We start from the raw sequence: 7646 nt of genomic DNA, 5'->3' as shown, positions 1-7646 counted from the left end.
AATTTTATTTTATTTTGTAAATGAGCCGCAATCTAGATGTATTTTCATGTTCAAGAAATGAATACTAAGTTTTAGTGTGTTGCTCCAAACCTATCTTGTTATTTTTATTGAGTATTCATTAAGTCTCTAGAATAGTTATTAGGTGTGTGAAATCCAAGTCTGGGAAATTAGCCTCTGGTTAGCGAAATCCAAGTCTGGGAAATTAGCCTTGCGGTTTGCAAAGGTAGCTCCATGAAATCTGCTTTGCTCTAGTTTCGCGAAAATAGCTTTGCGAAAGTCATAACTCCCCCTCTCCCCTCGAGAAAATGAAAATTAAATTCGCCAAATATTTCTAACATTGTATCAGGTTAAACTCTTTCTAACATGGTATCATAACTCGGCCTCTCCCCTCGGCGAAAATGAAAATTAAATTTGCCATATATTTCTAACATGGTATCAGGTTAAACTCTTTCTAACATGGTATCAGAGCAGGTTAAACTATATTAGTGTAAAAACAAGTGTTTTTACTAACAGTGAAAATTGTTTTGAACGCGAATTGTTTTTTAGCATATTTATCAGTAGGTAGAAAGTTTGTTTTTACACTCAGAAATGGAAACATCAAGCACAAGCTTGACTAATCCTCAAATACTTAAGTTTAATGGCAAAAATTATGATTATTGGGCAATTACAATGAAGGCCCTGTTTTCTTCTCAAGACATTTGGGATTTTGTGGAGAATGGTTTTCAAGAACTAGCAGATGCAGCAGCATACAATGCCTTATCTCAACCAGAAAGAGATGTGTTAAGGGACAACAGGAAGAAGGATTCCAAAGCCCTATTTTATATCTTTAAAGCACTTCATGAAAGTATTTTCCCAAGGGTTGTAGCAACAACAAAGTCCAAGCAAGCATAGGACATCCTCCAGAGAGCCTACCAAGGCATGACAAAAGTCAAGGCAACAAAGTTGCAAATGTTGAGGAGAGATTTTGAAACACTTTGTATGAAAGAGTCTAATAATATAGACTCATTTTTTACACATGTAAGTGGGCTGGTTACTCAAATCAGGTCTCATGGTGAGACACTTGAGGAAAGAAGAATAGTTGAGAAAGTTTTGAGAAGTCTGCCAGCAAGGTTTGAGGCCATTGTTGTGGCCATAGAAGAGACAAAGGATCTCTCACAGTTCACATTGGATGAGCTTAATGCATCACTAATTTCTCATGAACATAGACTGAATAGAGCAGCAAGCTCCTCATTGGAGCATGCCTTCAAGACACAAGTATCATTTGGTCAAGGTTGAGGTAGAGGAAGATCATATGCTAGAGGAAGAGGAAGAAGCCCACACAGAGGTGGAAGAAGTAGCCCTTCAAGCTCAAATGGAAGAGGCAGCAATCAAAATCCAAGTCAAGGCCCAAGCCAAAATCAAGCACAAGGTCAACAGTATGATAAATCTCAAGTTCAATTTCATTACTATAAGAAGTATGGTCATTATGCAAATGAATGTAGAAAGAAGCAATATGATATTAGTAACAAACCAAGTGTAAATTTCACAAGAGAAAATCAGAACCATGATAGCATGTTTCTAGCTTGTAATGTAGCACAAGAAAAACAGAGTGATATATGGTATCTAGATTCAGGGTGTAGCTTCAGGGTGTAGCAACCACATGTCAGGAAACATAAAAATGTTTTCTGATCTAGATGAAAGTATGAACTCTGAAGTGACATTAGGGACTGATAGCAAAGTTTCTGTCATGGGAAAAGAAAGAGTTAATATCCTAACAAAGAAGGGGGAGAAGAAATACATCTTTGATGTTTACTTTGTCCCGAGTCTAAAACATAATCTCATGAGCATTGGACAGCTCATGCAGAAAGGCTGCAATGTCTTCTTTAAAAATGATGTGTGCACAATTTTGGATAGGCCCCCAAGTAGATAGTTGATTGAAAAGTTCAGATGACAGAAAATAGAATGTTTCCCCTGAAAATAATATCAGATTTGCAGAAAGAAGGTGCACAAGCACAACTATCTATGAACTCACAAGAAAATGGAAGAAACGGGGCAGCTGTCACACAAATAAACTTTCAAGTAGAGGTAAAAGATGAACACTGGTTATGGCACTTGAGATTTGGACATCTCAACTTTGGAGGTTTGAATTTGTTGCATAGGAAAGGTATGGTGAAGGGTTTACCACTCATAGAAAAACCAGATAGCATATGTGAATGATGTATTTTGGGCAAGCAACATAGAGAGACATTTCCAGCAGGAAAATCAATGAGGGAAAAAACACCTTTGGAGATTGTCCACTCAGATTTATCTGGACCAATGTAGACACCATCAATTGGTGGCAGTCACTATGTACTGACCTTCATGGATGACTACACAAAGAAGACATGGGTCTTTCTCCTAAAACAGAAAAGTGAAGTGTTTGAGCACTTTTGCCAATACAAGGCTTTTGTTGAAAAGCAAAGCGGACATTTCATGAAAGTCCTTAGGACAGACAGAGGTGGAAAATACATCTCAAATGACTTCCTTCGATTTTGTAAGGAACATGGAATTTATAAGCAATTTACAACAAGATATACATTGTAGCAAAATGGTGTGGCAAAAAGGAAGAATATGACCATTATGGAGATGGCAAGGAGTATGTTAAAGGCAAAGCATTTGCCAAATGACTATTGGGCTGAAGTTGTCGCTTGTGCAGCATATATCTTGAATAGATGTCCAACAAAAAGTGTCCAAAACATTGTTTCTGAAGAGGCATGGAGTGGAAGAAAGCATAGTGTCACTCACATGAGATTTTTTGGATGTGTGGCTTATGCACATGTCCCCAATGAGTTAAAAAAGAAGTTGGACAACAAGGGGGAGAAATGCATATTTGTTGGATACAGTGATGAATCCAAGGCATACAAACTCTACAATCCATTAACCAAGAAGGTCATAATCAGCAGAGATGTGCAGTTCATAGAAGAGGAAGCATGTGATGGAAGTTTAGAAAAGACAACCAATGTCAAAGCATGCATACCACATGAGGACGGAGAGGAATTAACAACAACAAGTAATTCCTCAACACTGACTCCCTCTACTCCTATTCAAGCGTAGCAAAGCAGGTAGCAAGCAACACCATCAACAAATAATAAGACAGTTTCGCGCAGCCAGGCAAGTGCTTCTCCAAGCACATCGCAAAGATTGACACCAAGTGACATATCAAGTCCATCTTCAGCAAGCACAAGAAGGCCAAAATTCAGAAATTTAAATGAAATTTATGAGCAAGATGAAGTTGATAGTGGCACAGGTCTGAATTCCTTATTTGCATTATTTGCCATGTAGATGACCCAATCCACTTTGAAGATGCAGTCAAAGAAGAAAAATGGGTTGCGGCAATGGAGGAAGAAATAGAAGCAATAAAAAGGAATGGTACATGGGAGTTAGTGAGCTTTCTCAAAAGAAAACATGTTATTGGGGTAAAGTGGGTCTACAAGACTAAAAGCAACATTGAAGGAAAGATTGAAAGGCACAAAGAAAGGCTAGTTGTCAAAGGATACAAGCACCAACATGGAAGAGATTACGCAAAGACGTTCACGCCAGTCGCACGGATGGAGACAGTGCGCGCAGTTGTGGCGATTGCCACACAACGTAAATGGACAGTGTATCAGATGGACGTAAAGTCAACGTTCTCGAATGGAGTGTTGAAAGAGGAAGTGTATGTCGCGCAACTGCTTGTTATGAGATTGAAGAACAAGAAGACAAAGTATATCGGTTGAAGAAAGCGCTTTATGGATTGAAGCAAGCACCGCGCGCATGGTATAGCAGGATAGATGCTTACTTGTTGAACAATGGTTTCGACAAATGTACGGTGAGCCTACTCTCTACATTAAAGAGAGCGAAGGTAAGATTCTCATTGTCATCTTATATGTAGATGATTTGATCTTTACAGGGAGTGATGATTTCCTCATCGTTGATTTTAAACAAGTAATGAAGAATGAGTTTGAAATGACTGACTTGGGATTGCTAAGATATTTTTTGGGCATAGAATTGAAACAAACAGAAAATGACATTTTTATCTCTCAAGCAAAGTATGGGGCAGAAATTCTTGAGAGGTTTAAAATGTAGAACAACAAGTCCGCACCAACTCCAACTGTCATAGGGTACAAGTTGAGCAAAGAAGATTGCAGTAGCGATGTCAATCCGACATTATACAAGAGCATGATAGGCAGCCTGATGTATTTGACCACCACTAGGCCAGAAATAATGCATGCAGTAAGTTTGGTGTCAAGGTTCATGGAGACACCCAACGAGACACATTGGAAAGCAACGAAAAAGTTTCTGAGGTATGTCAATGGGACAAAACAGTATGGCATTTTGTATACAGCAACCAGTGATTTCAGGCTGGTTGGTTACGCTGACAGTGATTGGGAAGGCAGTGTCGATGACAGAAAGAGCACGTCAGGATATGTTTTTCATTTGGGTTCTGGAGCCATTTCATGGGCCTCCAAGATGTAGTCAATAGTGTCACTGTCAACAATAGAAGCTGAATATGTCGCAGCAACAACAGCAGCGTGTCAGGCAGTTTGAATGAGAAGGATGTTGAGGGATCTTCGTCATGACCAGAAGGGCGCAACAACACCTCAGCAATTGCATTGTCAAAGAATTCTGTCTTCCACGAAAGGACCAAGAATATTGATGCTAAATATCATTTTATTAGAGAGTTGATTAACAATGATGAAATTGTGTTGCAGAACTGCGGGTCACAAGAACAGTTTGCTGATATTTTCACAAAGCCATTGGCAGAAGAAAATTTTGTTTATCTCAGAAACTGTTTGAGAATTGTCAATGGCGGCAGTTGTGATTAAGGAGTGTTGTAAATAATAATCTCAACCACCACAATAAACAGCCCGACAGTAGCCATACATGTCAGACACTTTTACAGGTTGCGTCTCTGCTTGAAGACATTTTTGCAGGTTGCGTTTCAGCGTGAAGATAGAAGGTTTGAAGTCAGTCGTGAACAATTCAGAAAAACCAACAAAGGCATTTAAAGAATTTATATACTTAGGTAAGCAGATATGGGCAAGCATTAATTCAACAACCTTGTCAACACTCCAGAAACACCTCCGGACTCTGATCACACTCAATAACAACATCAAAATTAATTTCGCTCTGTCATGAATTAAATGTAAAATTGTATCTTGAGTTATATATGAATGTAAAAGTCATTTTGTAAAAGTTACACTGTGTAGAAAGGTTAGAGAGTAAGAAATAAGAAAAGAGGGCAAGTCTCTATGGAGAAAATGGTGGAGTAATTTTTGGTGAGCACGTCTCATGTAGAGGTATTTTCATGTTTAAGAAACGAATGCTAAGTTTTAGTATGTTGTCCAAATTAAATTTGCCAAATATTTCTAACATGAACAATAAATTAATTTAGGTTAACTGAATTAAACTTTCAATTTATAGCGTCTATTTTATAAATAAAAAGTATTTTTTTTTTTAATTTTAAATTTTGTTTATTTATATTTTAATTGGTGCAGAGAACTTTCTTCTTATTCTGCAGGATGATTTTGCACTTCTATCGTACATTTACGTTTCACAATTCATAAAACAAGATGAACACTATTAATGACTAAAGTTATCGAAAGGGTGAACACTATTAATGACTACGCAAACAATATAAATACATGCTCACTAGACTTTAGACGTAACCAGAACAAAAGGGGGAAAGATTTGAACTTAATATAATTTGCAGAAGAAAAAATTAAATGTTTAGAAGAAAAAAATGGGTTGCAGAAGAAATTAAATGTTTAGGAGAAAACACTGGGTTGCATCCTTAATTTTGAGGGTTTTCCTATGTTGCCCAGTTCGAATCCACACAATGGAAATGATCCACCCTAATGGTCTGCGTCATTCAGGTGTGTTTGGTATCTGGTTTTCCCAGCGGATACATGGACACTGGTTTTCCCGATATGACTGTTATCCGGTGCAGATTTGCAATACTGTTATCCAGTGAAGATTTGCGATTGCATGTCGACTTTTTCGTCAAGGACGCTATTAAGCAGATAACGCTTCTATTTCCCTTTGTTAGCTATCAATTAAAACTCTATATAACCTGTCTATGCAAATTGTTTTCGACACGGTATGAAAAAGAAAAAAAAATTAATGCTTTTTCTTAATCACAGTGTGGAACTTTGCCTATTTAGATGCCGAGAGAGATAAAGAATTTTATCGCATGTCCCTCTCCCAATAAATTTTCTCCATCCCCAAACAAACTAGATCAAGGCCAACCCACAGATTCTTATGCATTTTCATTACTCTTTTATATTCAATTCAGTTGGAGGGAGGTATTTTGCACAATCGATTCTGAATTCAAAAGATGTAAAGTTGAATTTACCTATATTTACCACATTTTCACCAGTGTTGCCATTTTTCCCTAGATTTATGGAACACAGTGATGAATATTTTTAAGATTAGGGTTTTTTTGTTATTTTGTTATAAGTTAGTTAAGGATCAGAACTGGAAGTGTCCATTTTATTGATTTAGAATTAGATTGGAAATTGTTTTTGGAAAATAAAACTAATCCACATCATGTTTAGCTCTACTTTTTTTTTTTTTTGCAAGACTTCAAAATATTTTTCCTCTCACACATTGATATTGATATGTCCTTGCTAGATGAATTTATAGCAAATATCCCTTAATGATATTTGATCTGGATATGTCCCTGCTACATGAATTTACAGCAAATATTTATGAATGATATTGATAGATGAATTTATAGCAAATATCCCTGAATGATATTTGATCTTGATATGTCCCTGCTAGATGAATTTACAGCAAATATCCCTGAATGATATTGATATATTTACCCCAAATATTTCTCAATGTTTATTTCTTAGATGCAAAAGTAAAAATTAGCATAATTGGTATAGATTAATAGGGAAATTTAGCAAGAAACTACTTTCAGTGAATAAAAAATAAAATCTCCAAATCTTGATTTTATTTAGAGAAAAAACCTTATTCAGTGTGCAGTGTCCATTGTATCAATTTCACCAAATAAATTTAACTTTGGAAGAAATCTAAGTTATTCCCACCAGTCCAAGAAATTGAGAGTTCTTATCCAAATCATGATTGTGTTTGTGAGTTTTTAATCCAAGTGCCTAATACGTCCAATCTAGGATAGAATGACATAACGTGGAGCAAATACAGTGATTCATAGTTCATTAATTTCATATTTTTAATTAGAATAAAATAATGTTAATTAATTTCAATATTCTATTGTTCATTTTTTTTTTAAATTATCAATTTAAATATTAAGGGAAGCAGTAGCTAAAATGGTGTGAAATCTAAGTTATTTGTTCAAAACGCTGTGACGATAAATGTAGTTCATGATAGATGCCCGTCAACATACCCGCTAAGCTCGTGAAACCAACCTGTATCTTGTTTTCAAATTCCTTTCCATCTCCCAGGGCTGTTTTGGAAAAGTGGTTTGGCAAAATATTATGTAGAGTAAGAATAAATATTAAAAGTGGTATGAAAAGCAGTTTAAAATAAAACTCTTCAAAAAAATTTAACATCTTTGATGGTAGGGACCCGTAAAATTTAACCGCTGTTCCCGAGGAACCTAATACATTTCCCCTAAAACGAAAACGTAGAATAGTTAGACTTGGACAGGGACATGCTACATTTCC

The sequence above is a fragment of the Pinus tabuliformis genome, chromosome J, assembly GCF_031772625.1.
Source record: "Pinus tabuliformis cultivar Carrire ecotype Pingquan chromosome J, CPIR1, whole genome shotgun sequence".
Lineage (NCBI taxonomy): Eukaryota > Viridiplantae > Streptophyta > Pinopsida > Pinales > Pinaceae > Pinus > Pinus tabuliformis.
The sequence above is the reverse complement of the archived record's forward strand: the minus strand, read 5'-3'. Positions refer to the sequence as shown.